General features: G+C 29.1%; 1 protein-coding gene across 9 annotated transcripts in view; it reads left to right on the top strand.

The window, feature by feature from the left end:
• The window catches only part of LOC132952688 (uncharacterized), a 47,750-nt gene that overhangs the window by 6,126 nt on the left and 14,138 nt on the right, over positions 1-27,486 (top strand). For 3 of the 9 annotated variants that reach the window (XR_009665488.1, XM_061025065.1, XM_061025067.1), the window contains 4 exons: positions 44-149; positions 1,211-1,286; positions 4,098-4,225; positions 5,677-5,799. The gene's annotated coding sequence lies outside the window, so the exon portion shown is untranslated. The remainder of the gene's footprint in view (positions 1-43; positions 150-1,210; positions 1,287-4,097; positions 4,226-5,676; positions 5,800-27,486) is intronic. The other 6 variants (XM_061025068.1, XM_061025069.1, XM_061025071.1 and 3 more) reach the window with 5 other exon arrangements.

Raw genomic sequence — 27,486 nt, forward strand, 5'->3', positions numbered from 1 at the left:
TTATGATCAGGTTATTTTCATAAAATATTTCGATACTTCCAAGTTTCAGCTCATCGGGGTGAGATGATTAAATGAAGATGGATGAACATGGCAGTTTCTTCGGCGATGGCACTCTAGCTACGTTTCACCGGAAGAGTAGATGTTTACGAGTAAGTTTGTTTTCATATTGTTACCTACTATTTTACATTTACTTTTTGGACTTAAATTAAATATTTATTGCCACTGATAATCTGTTAACTAGGTTACGTAGAAGCATTTATAAGTTTAATCCTAAAAGCCCAATTTATAAAATACGCGAGATCGTCTTCGTTTTACCACGCCAAGTTTAATACGCACCTTTTTGCATGTTATACTATACGCCGGGTATCACCTTAGGTTTGCGCGAAGTAATTTAAAGCAATATACTGTTATTATTCTTTATATTTTATATTTTTATATACATAAATATATTATACACCTCATATATTTTATTAGCATACTTACACCTTTTTTAGTGTAGTTTATACCCTAGATGGCTATATACATATTATATAGGTATTAAATGTCATGCAATTATATATTTTACTATTATTATTAATTTCATTATAATATAATATAACAATACACTTTAAATTAAATTAGTTGTTATCAAAACAGACAGTCTTAAAACAAACTCTTTTCGAGTTTTAGAAATCTAGTTGGTATTATAGTATTTGATGAATTTACTAATTAACTGTATACGTTTATGGCTTTATGTTAACTCTAAAATCCGGTAATCACATTTTTATTTAATGATTGATAAAATGCAATATGCTCTTATAAAAATATTCTTGTGCTTCTGCAGATATCTATTCACCACCTTAATCAATAATTAAATTGATAAACGAAAATAATAATTTAAATAATACCTATATCATATTATTATAATTCAAACTCAAAATTATAAACTATTTTGGTTTATTGTCATATCAAATTTAAGTGAACAAATTTTTCCTTAACACGGAACTCTTTGATATAAAAGGTTGCATTATATTATATCCGTGGATTCATCATATTGACGTACCTAGTATAATATCTATCATTTATTTATTTATCTATGGCAAATCTCAAAGCCGTTGCAGAAGACACAGTCGATTAAAAATTCTAAAATTTCAATAAGCAAAGAAGATACGAGCAAAAAACTTACCGCGTTTCGTATAATTTTATTTTTCATAAATCACAATATTCTAAGTTCTGTATTCTGAAGCGTTTCCTCATGGGCGTCGCAGTTCACGTTACGGATTCCGCCGAAAGAGTCGATAATTAAAGTAAGTTTGTTTTTATATTCTTTTGGGGCTTACGTTTACTTTTAAGACTTAAAATAAATATTTAATGTCACGAAAAATGTGCTATCCAAGAATTTTAGTTCCGAACTAGAAATGTATAAACTACGCGAGATATAAACGTCGTCGTCGTTTTTCCAGTCCCTGTTCGTAGAATAATTATAATTAATAGGTGCATACACCTATATAGGGTACTTAATATTTATATGCTTTGGTTTGATTTATAGAAATATATGTCATAACTTATAACTGATAATAGTCATAAGATACAATTTTAATTAATAACTGGTAATTATTTTTCCAAATACAACGTTATAAGTTATAGGTAACTATTAATTTAGTGTCACAGACTTAACTTCTATTGTTCACCTAATATCGATATTCTATATAATAGGGATCAGGGACGTATAACCATGTACACATAAAAGTAATATTCACGGAATGGTCAACTGCCTATCCTGACGTGTGCGCACTTATGAATTATATACTTACTCATATACTCGTATAGGTATATAAATATACCTATATAAATAGTGTAATACTACACATACGAATGTGTTACCTATTATGTCCCTAAAAGTTTAACATTATTATATTTATTTATTTTTTACATATAGGTAGGTACACTACTAGACTCTAATTAAAATCACATTTATTTTTATTTTTTCGAACACAATGTTACAAAAATTATTAATTAATATATAATTCATTGGTATAGTATTAAATAAATTAATGAAATAATACAAACACACCTACTATAATTATTAGTAATAATAATATATCCATGTATAAATTATTAAAATACAAAACGAACAAACGAAAAATGATTCTGAGTAAAGACATTGTTAACGTATAAATAATATTGAGATTAAAGTAATTTATTTTACTTTTAGGCATTAGTACCTACAATAGTAGGTTAAAGTCATTTTTGCCCAAAAAATTACATTTGAAAGTGTCATCGTGTATATAAATTATAATAATAATATACTCTAAAAGTTTCATAAATCCGCGAATACCTACTATTTTTAAATCACAACAAAATAACTAAAATCGTTATTCTTGGTTTTAATATGTAATTTCGTCCAAATTTTAACTTATAATATCTGTAAAAAGTAACTGTGTTTAAAATAGATTTTTTGGATTTTTCGGTTACAATATGAACCAGGGGCGGACTGGGCCGGCGGGATACTGGGAACTTTCCTGGTGGGCCGCTACTCAAAAATGATTTGTTATTGTTATATATTTATAATTATTATTAATATAGAAGATCGGTATAAATCTGTAGAAAATCGGTATAAATATATAAATTATAAATATTTTTTATTTTCATACCATGACGCGTGTGTGAAAAAATTGTTTATATTAAGTGTTTAAGAAGTTATAGATTTCGGTTCAGCTGATTGTCCACCCCCTCACTCTTTAGCATCAATGCATCAGAAATTATTATTTATATTTAGGCCGCGGATTTAAATGTAAACTGCATTTTCTGAATTTTCTAAAACATTGCTTTCCAAGCAAAGAATTCGTTTCATTATTATCAACGAATTTAAAAATGAAATTAGAACATTTACATGGGTTGAAGTCAATTTTATAAAAACTTAGCAAAAATTCCTTCAAAAAAAAAAAAATTAAATACAATTAAATAAAGGTAATTTTTTTTACTTATATTTCTATTTTATTACTTATCTACCTATTATGTTCGATACTATAACTTCAGTCTTCAGTTATAGAAAACAACACTTGCCAATATGGAATTACTATGTCGAAGTTTTTTTTTTTTAATATTAAATAGTATCTGATTGACTGATGTGTTATAATGAAATTTAAAATATAACAAATACACTACCTATCTAAATTCTATTTTATATTCGTTTAAATGGGACTTTTAATTTTTCTGGGCATTTTATTAAGCTTTGTAATATAAGTGCATTAAATCGTATTTTTAAGGCATTTTTCTTATTTTTAATGCATTTAAATCCACGTCCTATTTATAATATAACGTTATTTTGTATATACCAATCGATTAGTGTACACAATAAAAAATATAACATTATTGATGGGTTAATAGGTTGATAACTATTATGTAGGTAAGTACAGTTTTGTACGTTCAATGTATCGTTCTTAATTCATAAAGTAGCTAAATGAGTCAAATGATTTTGTCAAGGGGTGGGGGGGAGGATATGGCTGATTTTTTAACATGCACTATATCAAGGGCTCTTAACCTAAGGGGCGCACCACTCTAAGGAGGAGTGACACAATTTCGTAAGAGGGGGGGACATGAAAATGTTAAAAAAAAACATGAATTTTTTTAGTTATTTTGTTATTTAGGTAATACATATTAATTAATAGGTATTTCTTAAATTTTTTTTATTATTTTATTTGAAACATTATTTTTAAATATTGGGATCAATAAAACTATTTTTATATAATTACTATTTTATATCAGTTAGAATTTGTTTATAAACCTACTAATAAATAAATGGTTACCAAGTAAAAAAACCGTTATCTATATTATAAATTTGAATTCAATTTACCGCATTTGCGTCTAGTAGAAACAAATAAATGTTTTTTTGAAGATAATGTAAAAACATCCATCATCCATCGGTTAGGACCATATATATATTTTCTATGATTAGGACGGTGAGGTTATAATTATAAATAATCTATGGCAAATGACAATCGTCTGAGACAGTGAGACGAACAGCGATTCCAATACGTACTCACATATTTTGTTCCATTCTGGTTATTAAGCTAGGTGCCTATTTTTATAAATGTCATTAATCCCAATACTTCCAGACTGAACTTTTGGATCGGATATATGAAGACGCGCGCTGCATTTTCCTTGACGGAGACGCACAGCTCTGACACTAGACAATATTATACACTCAAAGGGACCGCGTTTCGCCAGAAGAATAAATAATTACGTAAGTTTTTTTCCTACTACTCTGTTGACGCGGTAGACCTAATGTAAATATTTATTGTCAGACAAACTTATATACCCGCTAGACGTAGAGTAGTTTTTCAAATCCAGTTGTTATAGGTGTACAAAAATTAGGATATTATGAAAAATACCTTAAATTATAATACTTTGCCTACAACTGTTAATTTATTGTTATAGTAGAATAATTTTTAAAATTTTAAATCAATGATTAGGTAATGCTTTTATAAGTAGGAAGGTAGGTTTTTATACCTACCTAACAAAATAAGAAAATACATAATGATTAATGTTATTTAATATGATTTGTAAGTACATAGCAGATTATACCTATCACTTGGTGACGATTATTTTTGTTTTATACGTTCTTCGTAATTCAGTTCCGTCACGGAAGTTTTAGTTTTCGTTAAATGTGAAACATACATTTTCTATGCATACGGGATACGGGCATTAAATATTTGGGTTTTAAGAGAACACCTCAAACGTACGTTTTATTTTGGAGGTTTTACGGGATATACCTATAGGAAATTTTCTTCAAATTTTCACATTTCACTATTTGATATTGTGATATTATTTGTACCTAGGTTAAGTTTCTGTTTTAGAATCGATCGATAGGATACCTAGGTATATCACATTCTTTAATTTAAATTCTGGTAGTCGAGTATTGGACAAGTACCTACGTAACTTATAATTCGTATCGTAATTTAATTACTAAAGAAATATAATTTCCCCAACAGTGTCTAGGGCCACCGGCAGCAGAATGCATTATAGAGTGTCTATAAACTTGTGGTCTAGTATATGGTTAAAATTGGCATGCGACCAACAACTGGGGGCTTGTTCTGGAAAATTTAAATGATCTAATAAGGTTCATCTCATTATTTGAATTAAATAAATTTTTAAGCGATTGTTGTGTTAATCAATTTTTTAATTTATTTCATTCAACACACTCGTCTCAGTTTTCTAGTACCTCTAGATTTCTCACAAAATTCATATCGATCATCTCACAGCTTTCATATTCAAAACCAAAAAAATATGTATTTTTATCTTATTTCAATCTTTTTCATCAAACACCAGAATATATTTATTGTCGCGGAAAATCTGTTAATTAAGTAACGTAGAAGCATATACGTTTACTACTTCCTACCAAAGGCGCAATGTATGATAATAATAAATTATACGCCAGTCCGAACAATCCAAACGCTGTCTTACTCGTAGTCGAGTTCTAGTTGATAACTGACTTGTGAATAAATGTAATTTTTGTTAGGTATAAAAATAAAACTAATAAATCCTTGAATACAACATTTAAAAATACAAACTCTGTGTAATAAAAATTAATATTAGGTATTTATTGGTAGGTTTATATAATATCTGTAGACTGTAACGCATAGGTCATTAGAATATTGTAGAACATTTTACTGCATAAGATGCGTGTTATTTCAGAAATGGTATTCGTCAGTGAACATTTTCAAACTGGGAATAATATATCATAAGCAGATTGAAATGTGTGAACGTTTCAGTGTTTCGAAGACTAAGTTTCGTAGCAGATTTTGATTCCGTCACGGGGTATGTATTTTCTTATTTCTCAGTAGGTTTTTTTTTATTATAGTTAATTGATCAGGGGATGTATTGCCCGAACATTTTCAATATTTGTATTGTAACTATACTGGTATAACACTATTCCGGCTATCAATAAAGTCGTGTTCAAAATTAGAAAATTGGTGAGGTATGATATATTTTTAAGCAATTCTTTCGAGTAGGGAATTCGCTCAATGATATTTAAATATTTTCACCGATAATCAAGTACGATGACTTGTAGGTAACTAGAGACTGAGTGAATAGGAATTAGGAAGTGTGTGATATGGCGAAGATAAGGAAATGGGTCAACAGGATTTCAGAATGTTTGGTGTATGAAAGGGAAAGATGAAAAAGAAATGTAAGGTTAGGGTAGGTAAGCGGAGTGAGAGTAGCAGATATGAGAATAATAAGTAAGGTGTTAAGGTACAAAAGAGGATAGAATAAGAAATTAATTAATTAAGGGTAGTGTAGGGTAGTGTGTGTACATATTGTAGTGAAAACAAGAGAGAATAGGTTTAGGTGGTTCGGTCACTGTATGATAAGAGAAAATGAGAGTGGCTATAGAAGTTAATTTAACGGAGAAATGATGGACGAGAAGACTGAAGAAGAGATGGATAGACAAAATACCGATCATATGGAGGTGTGGAATGAGAGTGGCTGAACCTGTATATAGCTGTGAGAGACGGGGGAAGAAAAAGTGTAAAGGTAGAATAGTTATGTTAACAATGCCGAATACGTAGGAAAAGATCTTGAATTGCAAAGGCCCTATTGACTCTTTGGCTTCAACTAACCATAGGTTTACCTAACTAACCTTCTTATGACTCATTAGGACACTTTGAATAAAAAGATCCTGAGTTGCAGGTTGCCGAACTTAAGTGTTTGATTATTAGGTTGATCCTTTGATTGTTGACACCTTAATCCATCCTATGGATGAAGCCCATAGATAATAAAGATATGGATAGTCCACGCCTATGTTAAATACATTTGAGGCCGCGTTCCCGGAGAGGAACGCAATTGAGGCTCCTTTATATTGATAGTCGATAGTCGATACTCGATATATGTATACTTTATTTGGCCTCAATTTATTGTTCCCCTCGAAGACCGCTGATAAGACCATTATGTCCTATCCATATCTATGATGGAGCAATACCCAGCTCACTCGTGTAAACTTGTTGCCGGTTGGGATGTCAGCGCACTATTTGTTTTCCATCTTTGACCCACCCGTAGCATACCAAATGTACGATTATGAAAACACTAAAATGATTGGGTCAGAGAGAGAAATAAATGGTGCGCTAAAAATCTGACATCCTCTTAGTGTTATCAAGTTGAAGAAGCAGTTGATTGTTGACGATTTGACATTTAACATTAACTGTGGTCAGTGCCGTAACTAGATTTGATTGGGCCCGTGTGTGAAAACTCTGTTGGGCCCCTTTTTCCTAAAAAATTTACTTTTTTGAAGATCTCCATATTTATTTTCCTAATAAGACATTTTTTTTTAACAATAAGTATAACTTGTAGTTTCGAAACAACATAAAAATTAAATAATTTTACATATAAATGTGGGTAAATAAATAATATAATTATAACTCTTAGGTAGGTAAGTCATAAAAAATATTTTGAAATTTGAACATCATAAATGTAATTGAAGAAAATAATAATATTAATTAAAAATGTTAAAAGTATAACATTTTCAAAACTAAATTATAAGCTATCGCAGAAAATTCTTTTTTCTTGCTTTTAAATTTGCAAAGTCTTCAATGATTTTGTCTACATTAATATTTTCTGCTTGAAGTCTTTCAATGTTCAGAATAGCGATGTTAGATAACCGGTCTTGACCTATAGAGTTGCGCAAATAGTTTTTAATAAGTTTTAACATTGAGAATGACCTTTCTGCTGAAGCAGTTATTACTGGTATAGTCATTGATATATCATTTTACTGGTATAATGATTATACCAGTAAAAACATCTGGAAATATGGATGTTAAGTCATCTTTGATAATGATATCTCCTAAATTTTGAACAGTCATTTTTTGAAGTGAGTTTTCTTGATAAGTTGATGATAAATATGCTTTCAAAGAGATAATTTGTCTTGTAAAATCTGAACTTATATCATCTTTGTATTTAATGGTAAAGTCATACGCTGATTTTATTAAAAGTTCTTCACACATTTCTACTTATGTTTGAGGAATAAGTATACTTAAATCTTCACAAACCATTTGCATTCCTTTAAACCATAGGTTCTCAAACTTATATCATCCAACGCCCACTTTGAGAATTAAAAAAAAAAAAATTAACTTAGCATCTGTTATGTCTTTTAAAAATAGATATTACAATTATAATACATAAATATGCTATATCTAATTTCTGAGTTCTAACATACATTTTAAATTAGCTTTTTGGATGACAGCAATTAAAACGCATACTTTTTCATACTTAAAAGTATTTTTATTAAAACGAAACATTTATAATTAAAATTATTCACATTAAAATTATTTTTATTAAAATCATGCTAAAAATGTTATGAATTCAAAATGTAAAATTTATAAATTGAAAAAGGATTTTGTTTTAATAAATATAGATTTACTATATTACATTTTGTATTAATATATGTATAAATATATAAATGAGACTTTTTTTAATATAATATAATTATAATATTTATATATATAATTTTTTGTATCGCCCCCTAAACCTAACTCAACGCCCATTAGGGGGCGCTATCGCCCACATTGAGAATGTCTGCTTTAAACCTTTCTCTAAGTTGCATCAATGTTGTATCAATTACTGGGTAAAATACATTTACCTTAAAATTATCTTCCATTAATGTAAGTCGATAATCACTATCTACTTCGTCAAAATGCCTTACAGCAAATCGTTGACGCTTTTTATCAAATTTAAATGGTATATTCCATGTTTCACACAATTTTCTTGCGTTGTCAGTTATTTTTTCGTACTCTTGTCTCATTTTTCAGAGACGAATTTTTAAGAGATCTGAGTGGGCCCCTAAAAATTTTCTTTGGCCCTGGGCCAGTGTGTTCCACACACTTAACACACCCGGTTTTTATGGCACTGACTGTGGTAGGTATTATGATTGGAAGTAAAAGTAATTAGCTGGGCTGTGAATTTAATGTAATGAAAAAGTGTTAAATATTTGCCTGCATGTATGCACGAAAAACAGACTAATATATGCACTGAAATATTCAAAAGTGTGCACTTAAAATTCAAAAAAATACTGAATGAAAACGTTTTTATTAACATTTTTTAAAATTAATAAATTATAATTCAAATTGGTTTACAAAAAAAATTCTTTATTTACACACTTGGTAGGTAGGTAACGGATGAACCGAAAATATAAAAACATTTTAAGAAAATAAGCATAAATACGAAGAAATCATGAAAACATGCAATTATATTAACTAACCCAAAAAAAACGCATATTGGTAACGGTGTTGTAATAATAGGGATCTCCCAAAAAAAAATACGTACTAATAGTTCAAACAAATCATAAAGGCCAACTGTAATAAATATTAATTTATGAAAAAGTATATTAAAAAGCATTATTATTATAAATGAAACAAAACTATGAACTATGGACCGTGACATAATATAGGTATTTCTATATTTTTAGCTCCATAATTTCTGTTAAAATATTAGGAAAATGTATTAAGTACCTACCGTAAAAGTGCTAAATTTGAGCTATTACTTAAAATATTATATTCATAACAAATTATCATAGAAGGTTAGGTACTGTTATTCCACATACTTATTATAGTTTAATTTAACTACAACATTCTAGTAGAGTCTGATAAAATTTGGTTCCAGGACTTTGATCATACAAACTTTAAATACTAAACTATGGGTCTGAAATTTAGTTTATATAGATATAAATAATCCAAAACATATATTGCTTCAAAATATAAAAATAAAGTGTCTTGTATTGTAGTAGGTAGGTAACTTTCAAAAAAAAAACTAAAAAAAATCATACTTGAAATCTATGTGTAATATACGTATATTGTAATAAATGTTCAAATGTTTATTATAGTACATTATAAAAAATTAACTTAAGTTCAATATAACACATTATAACAGGTGTTCAAATAAACATTTCATACCAAAAATGTTGTTAATTCACACAGTCTCTCTTCAATTTTAAATTTTTCTTCAAATCATCTACAAAATATAAATGTTTAGTAAATTGGAAGACTTGAATAAGTATTTAATCATTTATCTAAAAGAGATGTGCCGGGTCGCCACATTACTATATCGAGGGGCCATGGTGCAAGTGTCGTCCATAAATATCATATGTTTGAGGATTTAATTAATTTCCTAAAAGGAAATGCCTCGAGGTTGCCTCAGTAAGTTGAGGGACCGTAGTTAAAGTGCCGTCCACCAATAAATGACCCGAAAAAAAACGATTAATTCAAATATAGAAGGTACTTATATCATATACTTTTATCAAAGTATGATTGTTTAGCCACAGTCTTGTGTAAATTATATTGTCTTATGTTTTCCCAATCTAATAATACAAAATACTGAAAATTAATGAAATCACAAATATCAGTAGGTACAATAGAGAGACTGTGCATTGATTTACAATATTGTCTTAAATTTACTTTTTGCATAGAGAATAATATGAAGGTGGGCTGGGCTTAGATGCTTATTGCATAGGCGCACATTCAGTCTTAAACTTGGGAGTGCTAAAATTTTTTAGCACAAAGTGACAAGTGGGGGGCTTTGCCCCCCACACCCCCCTAAACAGTAATACATACCAGCAAAATATTAAATCAATTAACTACAATTTTTACAAATTAATAGGTCAGGATCGTCCACATTTTCACTACTTTCATTATTTTCGTTTTTATTGTTTGTTTTATTACATTCAAATATACTAAACATATTTAAGGAAGTAATTTTATATACGTACGCAAATTAAATATAAATCACATAAACTACTTTACACCGCACAAATAAATTGTTGGTATTTATGTAGAAAAATGGAAACAACAATAAAATAAAATTAGTCAATATCAGAACTGTAGTCATTTGTCACTGACTCGAGAACACGATTGAACAACTTAATAGGTAGAGTCGACTAACTTTGATTCATAGTACGTACTACACTACTACTAAGAATAGACAGTTGAAAATGTCTATAATATTATCATTTATCAAACTAAATAATATTAATTAATAATATTTTTTTTTTTAATGATCTTAAGCTTCGGCAACTATGGCCATTAGCTGTAGTGGTTTGTTTGTGGGTTGTTAGTGTTGGTAGGGGAAGGAACACGTGTGTGTTGGGTTTGGCAGAATTTTTGATTGGGCACCCGTAGGTATCTGCCATGCCCGGGTGGGGGATAGCGGCAATTGTTCTCCGGACACCGTGACTTGCACAGAGAAAAATGTCGCCCGGTCGCGTTAGTACGCTCGGCTACCTCGTCCCCCAATTAATAATATTATATTCATATCAATAAACCATAACACCGGTATACAAAAACAAAATCCTGTTCAGTACTCCAATTTCCAGTAATAAAATAATACTAAAAATAAACTTGTGTTAAAACAGCCGATAAGATAACATGCATTAAAAATAGGGAATATACCGTTATACACTCATACCAACATCACAATTCACAAACCCAATTACCCAATTACTGTATTTTTGTATAAAATATTTACGTCCCGTTAGTGTATACCAATACAAACTGGAAACTCATTCTTATAAACGCAAAATTACAGTTTAAATAATATTTTTTGCACAATAGAAGATGGGGGTGCTAATTTAAGACTTGGGGGTGCTAAGCACCCCCAGGCACCCCCGTATGTGCGCCAATGATGCTGATAAATCATTAATAGAGACGCGTTGATCGCTTTTATGTGCTTCAAATTGTTTACACGAGTGAGCTGGGTATGCCTCCATCATAGATAATAAAGATATAACATAATAGATAGGACATAATACTCTTATCAGCGGTCTGGTCTTCGAGGGGAACAATTGAGACCAAATTGAGTATCGACTATTAATATAAAGGAGTCTCAATTGCCTTCCGCGGGAACGCGGCTCAAATGTATTTAACATAGGAGTGGACTATACATATCTTTATTATCTATGGGCTTCATCCATAGCATGGCTTAAGGTGTCAACAATCTAAGGATCAACTTGACAATCAAACACATAAGTTCAGCAACCTGCAAATCAGGATCTTTTTATTCAAAGTGTCCTAATGAGTCATAAGAAGGTTAGTTAGGTAAACCTATGGTTAGTTGAAGCTATGGTTATGATAGACGACTACCATCACCGGTCGTGAGCTTTGCGATGATCTTTTCCTACTAACTATCAAGGTATTCGATATTGTAAACAAAACAATGAAAGAAAATATTTAAATATTATTAATTTGGTTAGGTTAGGTTAGGTTAGGATAGGGCAGGAAATTAGATGTTAACTAATTATCATAGTTTTTAACACGGTCTTAAAGACTGTCAGCAAGAGTTGTACCAGTATAGTTATTAAAAACTTAAATACAGCCAACATTAAATAATGATTTTTTTACCACAACAAATTATAAAATGTATTTTAAAATATAACAAAATATTATTTTATCAGGGTTTTATAAGGTTTTCAATACTTATGAGTTTTTGTAAATAGAAAATGTATAAAATCAATAGTTTTAATTTAATATATAGTTTTGTGTTTTAATATCCTATTGTCAAAGAATTCTCAGGGTTTCCTTTCCACATTTTTTTACATTGTACTAAATCTAATTTTTTTCCGCACATATTTACAAAGACTAAAACAGATATCTGACTATGTTTTTATTTGCATTTAGACTTTATAGTTTGTAATTTAATATTGACTGTAGACCCACCAAACACAATATTATTTTAAATTAAACATTTTATGTCCTTTATAAATTACAATCACATAGTAGCGAGTCCGTGCAGGACCTTTTATCATTTAATTTCTTTACATTCATTTTTATACATTTTCTAATACATATATTACCGTGATAAACCTCTGATCATAATAACTGTTCGCATTATTATAATGTAAACAACACCTAGTTTTTGGATTGTAGTTCATATGTATTGCAGTATTTAGCTACCAGCGTATTCTTTTGTTTAGTGTTATTTCACCCAGATTTCTCAAACAATTTTTTTTTCACTTCATTGAACTCTAGTAGATTTTTTTGTATAAAAATTTTTCAAGATTAACCGGCTATACCTGGGAGTACGCTGAGTACCTGTGTACATAATATATAATTTGAAAAGAGACTGGCTAGGTTCTCTCACGTTCCTCATTTAATTTATTTATTTATATATTTAACTTTTTTTGATTCTTTTATATATATCTTTTTTAAGACATTAACAACTTGGAGCCAAATGATTTTTTTTAAAATTCCCGGGAATAATGAGAACTTAGTGCCTGTAAATAATCATTCTTTAATGAACTAAATATTTTAAAAGGTTTTTTTTTTTAATATTCTGGGCATTTTAGTTTGAACTTTGAAATGTATTTTTCTTCTGTAAAATTTTTTCCAAATTTTATTTTTGTTTTCTAAAATGCATTTGCCTGCGGGCGCCAACACCCTCCTTCAATTTTTTTTTATGATTTATCCTCTATCCAAATTTTTTAAACATTGACAATCTGGTACCTTTTTGACTAATCTTTGTTTTAAAAATAAATATTTTAAATCGTTTTTTCTGTTTAATATTCTGGGCATTTTAGTTTGAACTTTGAAATGTATTTTTCTTCTGTAAAATTTTTTCCAAATTTTATTTTTGTTTTCTAAAATGCATTTGCCTGCGGGCGCCAACACCCTCCTTCAATTTTTTTTTATGATTTAACCTCTAGCCAAATTTTTTAAACATTGACAATCTGGTACCTTTTTGACTAATCATTCTTTCATGAACTAAATATTTTAAATAGTTTTTTTGTTTAAGATTCTGGGCATTTTAGTTTGAACTTTGAAATTTATTTTTCTTCTGTAAAATTTTTTCCAAATTTTATTTTTGTTTTCTAAAATGCATTTGCCTGCGGGCGCCAACACCCTCCTTCAATTTTCTTTTTTTAGTTATGTAACTCTAGTTGAATATTTTGTATTGACTTGAAAATTGATAACTTGGTGCCCTATGAATAATCATTCTCTAATGAACTAAATATTTTGAATAGTTTTCTGTTTAAGATTCTGGGCAATTTAGTTTGTACTTTGTAATGTGTATTCCTACAGTTAAATTTTTTCGAAATTTTTTTTTGGTTTCCTAAAATGCATTTGCCTGCGGGCGCTAACACCCTCCTTCAATTTTTTTTTAAGATTTAACCTCTAGTCAAATTTTTTCCAAATTTTATTTTTGTTTTCTAAAATGCATTTGCCTGCGGGCGCCAACACCCTCCTTCAATTTTTTTTTTTTAGTTATGTAACTCTAGTTGAATATTTTGTATTGACTTGAAAATTGATAACTTGGTGCCCTATGAATAATCATTCTTTAATGAACTAAATATTTTGAATAGTTGTTTCTGTTTAAGATTCTGGGCATTTTAGTTTGTACTTCGTAATGTGTAATCATACAGTTAAATTTTTTCCAAATTTTTTTTTTTGTTTTCTAAAATTCATTTGCCTGCGGGCGCCAACACCCACCTTCAATTTTCTTTTTTTAGTTATGTAACTCTAGTTGAATATTTTGTATTGACTTGAAAATTGATAACTTGTAGCCCTATGAATAATCATTCTCTAATGAACTAAATATTTTGAATAGTTTTTTGTTTAAGATTCTGGGCAATTTAGTTTGTACTTTGTAATGTGTATTCCTACACTTAAATTTTTTCGAAATTTTTTTTTGGTTTCCTAAAATGCATTTGCCTGCGGGCGCTAACACCCTCCTTCAATTTTTTTTTAAGATTTAACCTCTAGTCAAATTTTTTCAAAATTTTGTTTTGGTTTCCTAAAATGCATTTGCCTGCGGGCGCCAACACCCTCCTTCAATTTTTTTTTTTAGTTATGTAACTCTAGTTGAATATTTTGTATTGACTTGAAAATTGATAACATGGTGCCCTATGAATAATCATTCTTTAATGAACTAAATATTTTGAATAGTTTTTTCTGTTTAAGATTCTGGGCAATTTAGTTTGTACTTTGTAATGTGTATTCCTACAGTTAAATTTTTTCGAAATTTTTTTTTGGTTTCCTAAAATGCATTTGCCTGCGGGCGCTAACACCCTCCTTCAATTTTTTTTTAAGATTTAACCTCTAGTCAAATTTTTTCAAAATTTTGTTTTGGTTTCCTAAAATGCATTTGCCTGCGGGCGCCAACACCCTCCTTCAATTTTTCTTTTACGATTTAACCTCTAGCCAAATTTTTCAAACATTGCTAATCCGGTACCTTTTTGACTAATCCTTGTTTTATGAAATAAATATTTTAAATCGTTTTTTCTGTTTAATATTCTGGGCATTTTAGTTTGAACTTTGAAATGTATTTTTCTTCTGTAAAATGTTTTCCAAATTTTATTTTTGTTCTCTAAAATGCATTTGCATGCAGGCGCTAACACCCTCCTTCAATTTTTTTTTAAGATTTAACCTCTAGTCAAATTTTTTCCAAATTTTAGTTTTGTTTTCTAAAATGCATTTGCCTGCAGGCGCTAACACCCTCCTTCAATTTTTTTTTAAGATTTAACCTCTAGTCAAATTTTTTCCAAATTTTATTTTTGTTTTCAAAAATGCATTTGCCTGCGGGCGCCAACACCCTCCTTCAATTTTTTTTTATGATTTAACCTCTAGCCAAATTTTTAAACATTGACAATCTGGTACCTTTTTGACTAATCATTCTTTCATGAACTAAATATTTTAAATAGTTTTTTTGTTTAAGATTCTGGGCATTTTAGTTTGAACTTTGAAATTTATTTTTCTTCTGTAAAATTTTTTCCAAATTTTATTTTTGTTTTCTAAAATGCATTTGCCTGCGGGCGCCAACACCCTCCTTCAATTTTCTTTTTTTAGTTATGTAACTCTAGTTGAATATTTTGTATTGACTTGAAAATTGATAACTTGGTGCCCTATGAATAATCATTCTCTAATGAACTAAATATTTTGAATAGTTTTCTGTTTAAGATTCTGGGCAATTTAGTTTGTACTTTGTAATGTGTATTCCTACAGTTAAATTTTTTCGAAATTTTTTTTTGGTTTCCTAAAATGCATTTGCCTGCGGGCGCCAACACCCTCCTTCAATTTTCTTTTTTTAGTTATGTAACTCTAGTTGAATATTTTGTATTGACTTGAAAATTGATAACTTGGTGCCCTATGAATAATCATTCTCTAATGAACTAAATATTTTGAATAGTTTTCTGTTTAAGATTCTGGGCAATTTAGTTTGTACTTTGTAATGTGTATTCCTACAGTTAAATTTTTTCGAAATTTTTTTTTGGTTTCCTAAAATGCATTTGCCTGCGGGCGCTAACACCCTCCTTCAATTTTTTTTTAAGATTTAACCTCTAGTCAAATTTTTTCCAAATTTTATTTTTGTTTTCTAAAATGCATTTGCCTGCGGGCGCCAACACCCTCCTTCAATTTTTTTTTTTAGTTATGTAACTCTAGTTGAATATTTTGTATTGACTTGAAAATTGATAACTTGGTGCCCTATGAATAATCATTCTTTAATGAACTAAATATTTTGAATAGTTGTTTCTGTTTAAGATTCTGGGCATTTTAGTTTGTACTTCGTAATGTGTAATCATACAGTTAAATTTTTTCCAAATTTTTTTTTTTGTTTTCTAAAATTCATTTGCCTGCGGGCGCCAACACCCACCTTCAATTTTCTTTTTTTAGTTATGTAACTCTAGTTGAATATTTTGTATTGACTTGAAAATTGATAACTTGGTGCCCTATGAATAATCATTCTCTAATGAACTAAATATTTTGAATAGTTTTCTGTTTAAGATTCTGGGCAATTTAGTTTGTACTTTGTAATGTGTAATCATACAGTTAAATTTTTCCAAATTTTTTTTTTGGTTTCCTAAAATGCATTTGCCTGCGGGCGCCAACACCCTCCTTCAATTTTTCTTTTACGATTTAACCTCTATCCAAATTTTTCAAACATTGCTAATCCGGTACCTTTTTGACTAATCCTTGTTTTATGAAATAAATATTTTAAATCGTTTTTTCTGTTTAATATTCTGGGCATTTTAGTTTGAACTTTGAAATTTATTTTTCTTCTGTAAAATTTTTTCCAAATTTTATTTTTGTTTTCTAAAATGCATTTGCCTGCGGGCGCCAACACCCTCCTTCAATTTTTTTTTATGATTTAACCTCTAGCCAAATTTTTTAAACATTGACAATCTGGTACCTTTTTGACTAATCATTCTTTCATGAACTAAATATTTTAAATAGTTTTTTTGTTTAAGATTCTGGGCATTTTAGTTTGAACTTTGAAATTTATTTTTCTTCTGTAAAATTTTTTCCAAATTTTATTTTTGTTTTCTAAAATGCATTTGCCTGCGGGCGCCAACACCCTCCTTCAATTTTCTTTTTTTAGTTATGTAACTCAAGTTGAATATTTTGTATTGACTTGAAAATTGATAACTTGGTGCCCTATGAATAATCATTCTCTAATGAACTAAATATTTTGAATAGTTTTCTGTTTAAGATTCTGGGCAATTTAGTTTGTACTTTGTAATGTGTATTCCTACAGTTAAATTTTTTCGAAATTTTTTTTTGGTTTCCTAAAATGCATTTGCCTGCGGGCGCTAACACCCTCCTTCAATTTTTTTTTAAGATTTAACCTCTAGTCAAATTTTTTCCAAATTTTATTTTTGTTTTCTAAAATGCATTTGCCTGCGGGCGCCAACACCCTCCTTCAATTTTTTTTTTTAGTTATGTAACTCTAGTTGAATATTTTGTATTGACTTGAAAATTGATAACATGGTGCCCTATGAATAATCATTCTTTAATGAACTAAATATTTTGAATAGTTTTTTCTGTTTAAGATTCTGGGCAATTTAGTTTGTACTTTGTAATGTGTATTCCTACAGTTAAATTTTTTCGAAATTTTTTTTTTGGTTTCCTAAAATGCATTTGCCTGCGGGCGCTAACACCCTCCTTCAATTTTTTTTTAAGATTTAACCTCTAGTCAAATTTTTTCAAAATTTTGTTTTGGTTTCCTAAAATGCATTTGCCTGCGGGCGCCAACACCCTCCTTCAATTTTTCTTTTACGATTTAACCTCTAGCCAAATTTTTCAAACATTGCTAATCCGGTACCTTTTTGACTAATCCTTGTTTTATGAAATAAATATTTTAAATCGTTTTTTCTGTTTAATATTCTGGGCATTTTAGTTTGAACTTTGAAATGTATTTTTCTTCTGTAAAATGTTTTCCAAATTTTATTTTTGTTCTCTAAAATGCATTTGCATGCAGGCGCTAACACCCTCCTTCAATTTTTTTTTAAGATTTAACCTCTAGTCAAATTTTTTCCAAATTTTAGTTTTGTTTTCTAAAATGCATTTGCCTGCAGGCGCTAACACCCTCCTTCAATTTTTTTTTAAGATTTAACCTCTAGTCAAATTTTTTCCAAATTTTATTTTTGTTTTCAAAAATGCATTTGCCTGCGGGCGCCAACACCCTCCTTCAATTTTTTTTTATGATTTAACCTCTAGCCAAATTTTTAAACATTGACAATCTGGTACCTTTTTGACTAATCATTCTTTCATGAACTAAATATTTTAAATAGTTTTTTTGTTTAAGATTCTGGGCATTTTAGTTTGAACTTTGAAATTTATTTTTCTTCTGTAAAATTTTTTCCAAATTTTATTTTTGTTTTCTAAAATGCATTTGCCTGCGGGCGCCAACACCCTCCTTCAATTTTCTTTTTTTAGTTATGTAACTCTAGTTGAATATTTTGTATTGACTTGAAAATTGATAACTTGGTGCCCTATGAATAATCATTCTCTAATGAACTAAATATTTTGAATAGTTTTCTGTTTAAGATTCTGGGCAATTTAGTTTGTACTTTGTAATGTGTATTCCTACAGTTAAATTTTTTCGAAATTTTTTTTTGGTTTCCTAAAATGCATTTGCCTGCGGGCGCCAACACCCTCCTTCAATTTTCTTTTTTTAGTTATGTAACTCTAGTTGAATATTTTGTATTGACTTGAAAATTGATAACTTGGTGCCCTATGAATAATCATTCTCTAATGAACTAAATATTTTGAATAGTTTTCTGTTTAAGATTCTGGGCAATTTAGTTTGTACTTTGTAATGTGTATTCCTACAGTTAAATTTTTTCGAAATTTTTTTTTGGTTTCCTAAAATGCATTTGCCTGCGGGCGCTAACACCCTCCTTCAATTTTTTTTTAAGATTTAACCTCTAGTCAAATTTTTTCCAAATTTTATTTTTGTTTTCTAAAATGCATTTGCCTGCGGGCGCCAACACCCTCCTTCAATTTTTTTTTTTAGTTATGTAACTCTAGTTGAATATTTTGTATTGACTTGAAAATTGATAACTTGGTGCCCTATGAATAATCATTCTTTAATGAACTAAATATTTTGAATAGTTGTTTCTGTTTAAGATTCTGGGCATTTTAGTTTGTACTTCGTAATGTGTAATCATACAGTTAAATTTTTTCCAAATTTTTTTTTTTGTTTTCTAAAATTCATTTGCCTGCGGGCGCCAACACCCACCTTCAATTTTCTTTTTTTAGTTATGTAACTCTAGTTGAATATTTTGTATTGACTTGAAAATTGATAACTTGGTGCCCTATGAATAATCATTCTCTAATGAACTAAATATTTTGAATAGTTTTCTGTTTAAGATTCTGGGCAATTTAGTTTGTACTTTGTAATGTGTAATCATACAGTTAAATTTTTCCAAATTTTTTTTTTGGTTTCCTAAAATGCATTTGCCTGCGGGCGCCAACACCCTCCTTCAATTTTTCTTTTACGATTTAACCTCTATCCAAATTTTTCAAACATTGCTAATCCGGTACCTTTTTGACTAATCCTTGTTTTATGAAATAAATATTTTAAATCGTTTTTTCTGTTTAATATTCTGGGCATTTTAGTTTGAACTTTGAAATTTATTTTTCTTCTGTAAAATTTTTTCCAAATTTTATTTTTGTTTTCTAAAATGCATTTGCCTGCGGGCGCCAACACCCTCCTTCAATTTTTTTTTATGATTTAACCTCTAGCCAAATTTTTTAAACATTGACAATCTGGTACCTTTTTGACTAATCATTCTTTCATGAACTAAATATTTTAAATAGTTTTTTTGTTTAAGATTCTGGGCATTTTAGTTTGAACTTTGAAATTTATTTTTCTTCTGTAAAATTTTTTCCAAATTTTATTTTTGTTTTCTAAAATGCATTTGCCTGCGGGCGCCAACACCCTCCTTCAATTTTCTTTTTTTAGTTATGTAACTCTAGTTGAATATTTTGTATTGACTTGAAAATTGATAACTTGGTGCCCTATGAATAATCATTCTCTAATGAACTAAATATTTTGAATAGTTTTCTGTTTAAGATTCTGGGCAATTTAGTTTGTACTTTGTAATGTGTATTCCTACAGTTAAATTTTTTCGAAATTTTTTTTTGGTTTCCTAAAATGCATTTGCCTGCGGGCGCTAACACCCTCCTTCAATTTTTTTTTAAGATTTAACCTCTAGTCAAATTTTTTCCAAATTTTATTTTTGTTTTCTAAAATGCATTTGCCTGCGGGCGCCAACACCCTCCTTCAATTTTTTTTTTTTAGTTATGTAACTCTAGTTGAATATTTTGTATTGACTTGAAAATTGATAACTTGGTGCCCTATGAATAATCATTCTTTAATGAACTAAATATTTTGAATAGTTGTTTCTGTTTAAGATTCTGGGCATTTTAGTTTGTACTTCGTAATGTGTAATCATACAGTTAAATTTTTTCCAAATTTTTTTTTTTGTTTTCTAAAATTCATTTGCCTGCGGGCGCCAACACCCACCTTCAATTTTCTTTTTTTAGTTATGTAACTCTAGTTGAATATTTTGTATTGACTTGAAAATTGATAACTTGTAGCCCTATGAATAATCATTCTCTAATGAACTAAATATTTTGAATAGTTTTTTGTTTAAGATTCTGGGCAATTTAGTTTGTACTTTGTAATGTGTATTCCTACACTTAAATTTTTTCGAAATTTTTTTTTGGTTTCCTAAAATGCATTTGCCTGCGGGCGCTAACACCCTCCTTCAATTTTTTTTTAAGATTTAACCTCTAGTCAAATTTTTTCAAAATTTTGTTTTGGTTTCCTAAAATGCATTTGCCTGCGGGCGCCAACACCCTCCTTCAATTTTTCTTTTACGATTTAACCTCTAGCCAAATTTTTCAAACATTGCTAATCCGGTACCTTTTTGACTAATCCTTGTTTTATGAAATAAATATTTTAAATCGTTTTTTCTGTTTAATATTCTGGGCATTTTAGTTTGGACTTTGAAATTTATTTTTCTTCTGTAAAATTTTTTCGAAATTTTTTTTTGGTTTCCTAAAATGCATTTGCCTGCGGGCGCTAACACCCTCCTTCAATTTTTTTTTAAGATTTAACCTCTAGTCAAATTTTTTCAAAATTTTGTTTTGGTTTCCTAAAATGCATTTGCCTGCGGGCGCCAACACCCTCCTTCAATTTTTCTTTTACGATTTAACCTCTAGCCAAATTTTTCAAACATTGCTAATCCGGTACCTTTTTGACTAATCCTTGTTTTATGAAATAAATATTTTAAATCGTTTTTTCTGTTTAATATTCTGGGCATTTTAGTTTGGACTTTGAAATGTATTTGTCTTCTGTAAAATGTTTTCCAAATTTTATTTTTGTTCTCTAAAATGCATTTGCATGCAGGCGCTAACACCCTCCTTCAATTTTTTTTTAAGATTTAACCTCTAGTCAAATTTTTTCCAAATTTTAGTTTTGTTTTCTAAAATGCATTTGCCTGCAGGCGCTAACACCCTCCTTCAATTTTTTTTTAAGATTTAACCTCTAGTCAAATTTTTTCCAAATTTTATTTTTGTTTTCAAAAATGCATTTGCCTGCGGGCGCCAACACCCTCCTTCAATTTTTTTTTATGATTTAACCTCTAGCCAAATTTTTAAACATTGACAATCTGGTACCTTTTTGACTAATCATTCTTTCATGAACTAAATATTTTAAATAGTTTTTTTGTTTAAGATTCTGGGCATTTTAGTTTGAACTTTGAAATTTATTTTTCTTCTGTAAAATTTTTTCCAAATTTTATTTTTGTTTTCTAAAATGCATTTGCCTGCGGGCGCCAACACCCTCCTTCAATTTTCTTTTTTTAGTTATGTAACTCTAGTTGAATATTTTGTATTGACTTGAAAATTGATAACTTGGTGCCCTATGAATAATCATTCTCTAATGAACTAAATATTTTGAATAGTTTTTTGTTTAAGATTCTGGGCAATTTAGTTTGTACTTTGTAATGTGTATTCCTACAGTTAAATTTTTTCGAAATTTTTTTTTGGTTTCCTAAAATGCATTTGCCTGCGGGCGCTAACACCCTCCTTCAATTTTTTTTTAAGATTTTACCTCTAGTCAAATTTTTTCCAAATTTTATTTTTGTTTTCAAAAATGCATTTGCCTGCGGGCGCCAACACCCTCCTTCAATTTTTTTTTATGATTTAACCTCTAGCCAAATTTTTAAACATTGACAATCTGGTACCTTTTTGACTAATCATTCTTTCATGAACTAAATATTTTAAATAGTTTTTTTGTTTAAGATTCTGGGCATTTTAGTTTGAACTTTGAAATTTATTTTTCTTCTGTAAAATTTTTTCCAAATTTTATTTTTGTTTTCTAAAATGCATTTGCCTGCGGGCGCCAACACCCTCCTTCAATTTTCTTTTTTTAGTTATGTAACTCTAGTTGAATATTTTGTATTGACTTGAAAATTGATAACTTGGTGCCCTATGAATAATCATTCTTTAATGAACTAAATATTTTGAATAGTTTTTTCTGTTTAAGATTCTGGGCATTTTAGTTTGTACTTCGTAATGTGTAATCATACAGTTAAATTTTTTCCAAATTTTTTTTTTTGTTTTCTAAAATGCATTTGCCTGCGGGCGCCAACACCCTCCTTCAATTTTCTTTTTTTAGTTATGTAACTCTATTTGAATATTTTGTATTGACTTGAAAATTGATAACTTGGTGCCCTATGAATAATCATTCTTTAATGAACTAAATATTTTGAATAGTTTTTTCTGTTTAAGATTCTGGGCATTTTAGTTTGTACTTCGTAATGTGTAATCATACAGTTAAATTATTTCAAAAATTTTTTTTGGTTTCCTAAAATGCATTTGCCTGCGGGCGCCAACACCCTCCTTCAATTTTTCTTTTACGATTTAACCTCTAGCCAAATTTTTCAAACATTGCTAATCCGGTACCTTTTTGACTAATCCTTGTTTTATGAAATAAATATTTTCAATCGTTTTTTCTGTTTAATATTCTGGGCATTTTAGTTTGAACTTTGAAATTTATTTTTCTTCTGTAAAATTTTTTCCAAATTTTATTTTTGTTTTCTAAAATGCATTTGTCTGCGGGCGCCAACACCCTCCTTCAATTTTCTTTTTTTAGTTATGTAACTCTAGTTGAATATTTTGTATTGACTTGAAAATTGATAACTTGTAGCCCTATGAATAATCATTCTCTAATGAACTAAATATTTTGAATAGTTTTTTGTTTAAGATTCTGGGCAATTTAGTTTGTACTTTGTAATGTGTATTCCTACAGTTAAATTTTTTCGAAATTTTTTTTTGGTTTCCTAAAATGCATTTGCCTGCGGGCGCTAACACCCTCCTTCAATTTTTTTTTAAGATTTAACCTCTAGTCAAATTTTTTCAAAATTTTGTTTTGGTTTCCTAAAATGCATTTGCCTGCGGGCGCCAACACCCTCCTTCAATTTTTCTTTTACGATTTAACCTCTAGCCAAATTTTTCAAACATTGCTAATCCGGTACCTTTTTGACTAATCCTTGTTTTATGAAATAAATATTTTAAATCGTTTTTTCTGTTTAATATTCTGGGCATTTTAGTTTGGACTTTGAAATGTATTTGTCTTCTGTAAAATGTTTTCCAAATTTTATTTTTGTTCTCTAAAATGCATTTGCATGCAGGCGCTAACACCCTCCTTCAATTTTTTTTTAAGATTTAACCTCTAGTCAAATTTTTTCCAAATTTTAGTTTTGTTTTCTAAAATGCATTTGCCTGCAGGCGCTAACACCCTCCTTCAATTTTTTTTTAAGATTTAACCTCTAGTCAAATTTTTTCCAAATTTTATTTTTGTTTTCTAAAATGCATTTGCCTGCGGGCGCCAACACCCTCCTTCAATTTTTTTTTATGATTAAACCTCTAGCCAAATTTTTTAAACATTGACAATCTGGTACCTTTTTGACTAATCATTCTTTCATGAACTAAATATTTTAAATAGTTTTTTTGTTTAAGATTCTGGGCATTTTAGTTTGAACTTTGAAATTTATTTTTCTTCTGTAAAATTTTTTCCAAATTTTATTTTTGTTTTCTAAAATGCATTTGCCTGCGGGCGCCAACACCCTCCTTCAATTTTTTTTTATGATTTAACCTCTAGCCAAATTTTTTAAACATTGCCAATCCGGTACCTTTTTGACTAATCCTTGTTTTATGAAATAAATATTTTAAATAGTTTTTTCTGTTTAATATTCTGGGCATTTTAGTTTGAACTTTGAAATGTATTTTTCTTCTGTAAAATTTTTTCCAAATTTTATTTTTGTTTTCTAAAATGCATTTGCCTGCGGGCGCCAACACCCTCCTTCAATTTTTTTTTATGATTTAACCTCTAGCCAAATTTTTTAAACATTGACAATCTGGTACCTTTTTGACTAATCATTCTTTCATGAACTAAATATTTTAAATAGTTTTTTTGTTTAAGATTCTGGGCATTTTAGTTTGAACTTTGAAATTTATTTTTCTTCTGTAAAATTTTTTTCAAATTTTATTTTTGTTTTCTAAAATGCATTTGCCTGCGGGCGCCAACACCCTCCTTCAATTTTTCTTTTACGATTTAACCTCTAGCCAAATTTTTCAAACATTGCTAATCCGGTACCTTTTTGACTAATCCTTGTTTTATGAAATAAATATTTTCAATCGTTTTTTCTGTTTAATATTCTGGGCATTTTAGTTTGAACTTTGAAATTTATTTTTCTTCTGTAAAATTTTTTCCAAATTTTATTTTTGTTTTCTAAAATGCATTTGTCTGCGGGCGCCAACACCCTCCTTCAATTTTCTTTTTTTAGTTATGTAACTCTAGTTGAATATTTTGTATTGACTTGAAAATTGATAACTTGTAGCCCTATGAATAATCATTCTCTAATGAACTAAATATTTTGAATAGTTTTTTGTTTAAGATTCTGGGCAATTTAGTTTGTACTTTGTAATGTGTATTCCTACAGTTAAATTTTTTCGAAATTTTTTTTTGGTTTCCTAAAATGCATTTGCCTGCGGGCGCTAACACCCTCCTTCAATTTTTTTTTAAGATTTAACCTCTAGTCAAATTTTTTCAAAATTTTGTTTTGGTTTCCTAAAATGCATTTGCCTGCGGGCGCCAACACCCTCCTTCAATTTTTCTTTTACGATTTAACCTCTAGCCAAATTTTTCAAACATTGCTAATCCGGTACCTTTTTGACTAATCCTTGTTTTATGAAATAAATATTTTAAATCGTTTTTTCTGTTTAATATTCTGGGCATTTTAGTTTGGACTTTGAAATGTATTTGTCTTCTGTAAAATGTTTTCCAAATTTTATTTTTGTTCTCTAAAATGCATTTAAATGCAGGCGCTAACACCCTCCTTCAATTTTTTTTTAAGATTTAACCTCTAGTCAAATTTTTTCCAAATTTTAGTTTTGTTTTCTAAAATGCATTTGCCTGCAGGCGCTAACACCCTCCTTCAATTTTTTTTTAAGATTTAACCTCTAGTCAAATTTTTTCCAAATTTTATTTTTGTTTTCTAAAATGCATTTGCCTGCGGGCGCCAACACCCTCCTTCAATTTTTTTTTATGATTAAACCTCTAGCCAAATTTTTTAAACATTGACAATCTGGTACCTTTTTGACTAATCATTCTTTCATGAACTAAATATTTTAAATAGTTTTTTTGTTTAAGATTCTGGGCATTTTAGTTTGAACTTTGAAATTTATTTTTCTTCTGTAAAATTTTTTCCAAATTTTATTTTTGTTTTCTAAAATGCATTTGCCTGCGGGCGCCAACACCCTCCTTCAATTTTCTTTTTTTAGTTATGTAACTCTAGTTGAATATTTTGTATTGACTTGAAAATTGATAACTTTGTGCCCTATGAATAATCATTCTCTAATGAACTAAATATTTTGAATAGTTTTTTGTTTAAGATTCTGGGCAATTTAGTTTGTACTTTGTAATGTGTATTCCTACAGTTAAATTTTTTCGAAATTTTTTTTTGGTTTCCTAAAATGCATTTGCCTGCGGGCGCTAACACCCTCCTTCAATTTTTTTTTAAGATTTAACCTCTAGTCAAATTTTTTCAAAATTTTGTTTTGGTTTCCTAAAATGCATTTGCCTGCGGGCGCCAACACCCTCCTTCAATTTTTTTTTACGATTTAACCTCTAGCCAAATTTTTTAAACATTGCCAATCCGGTACCTTTTTGACTAATCCTTGTTTTATGAAATAAATATTTTAAATAGTTTTTTCTGTTTAATATTCTGGGCATTTTAGTTTGAACTTTGAAATTTATTTTTCTTCTGTAAAATTTTTTTCAAATTTTATTTTTGTTTTCTAAAATGCATTTGCCTGCGGGCGCCAACACCCTCCTTCAATTTTTCTTTTACGATTTAACCTCTAGCCAAATTTTTCAAACATTGCTAATCCGGTACCTTTTTGACTAATCCTTGTTTTATGAAATAAATATTTTCAATCGTTTTTTCTGTTTAATATTCTGGGCATTTTAGTTTGAACTTTGAAATTTATTTTTCTTCTGTAAAATTTTTTCCAAATTTTATTTTTGTTTTCTAAAATGCATTTGTCTGCGGGCGCCAACACCCTCCTTCAATTTTCTTTTTTTAGTTATGTAACTCTAGTTGAATATTTTGTATTGACTTGAAAATTGATAACTTGTAGCCCTATGAATAATCATTCTCTAATGAACTAAATATTTTGAATAGTTTTTTGTTTAAGATTCTGGGCAATTTAGTTTGTACTTTGTAATGTGTATTCCTACAGTTAAATTTTTTCGAAATTTTTTTTTGGTTTCCTAAAATGCATTTGCCTGCGGGCGCTAACACCCTCCTTCAATTTTTTTTTAAGATTTAACCTCTAGTCAAATTTTTTCAAAATTTTGTTTTGGTTTCCTAAAATGCATTTGCCTGCGGGCGCCAACACCCTCCTTCAATTTTTCTTTTACGATTTAACCTCTAGCCAAATTTTTCAAACATTGCTAATCCGGTACCTTTTTGACTAATCCTTGTTTTATGAAATAAATATTTTAAATCGTTTTTTCTGTTTAATATTCTGGGCATTTTAGTTTGGACTTTGAAATGTATTTGTCTTCTGTAAAATGTTTTCCAAATTTTATTTTTGTTCTCTAAAATGCATTTGCATGCAGGCGCTAACACCCTCCTTCAATTTTTTTTTTAAGATTTAACCTCTAGTCAAA

This window comes from Metopolophium dirhodum, chromosome 9 (genome assembly GCF_019925205.1).
Source record: "Metopolophium dirhodum isolate CAU chromosome 9, ASM1992520v1, whole genome shotgun sequence".
In the NCBI taxonomy this organism is placed as follows: Eukaryota; Metazoa; Arthropoda; class Insecta; order Hemiptera; family Aphididae; genus Metopolophium; species Metopolophium dirhodum.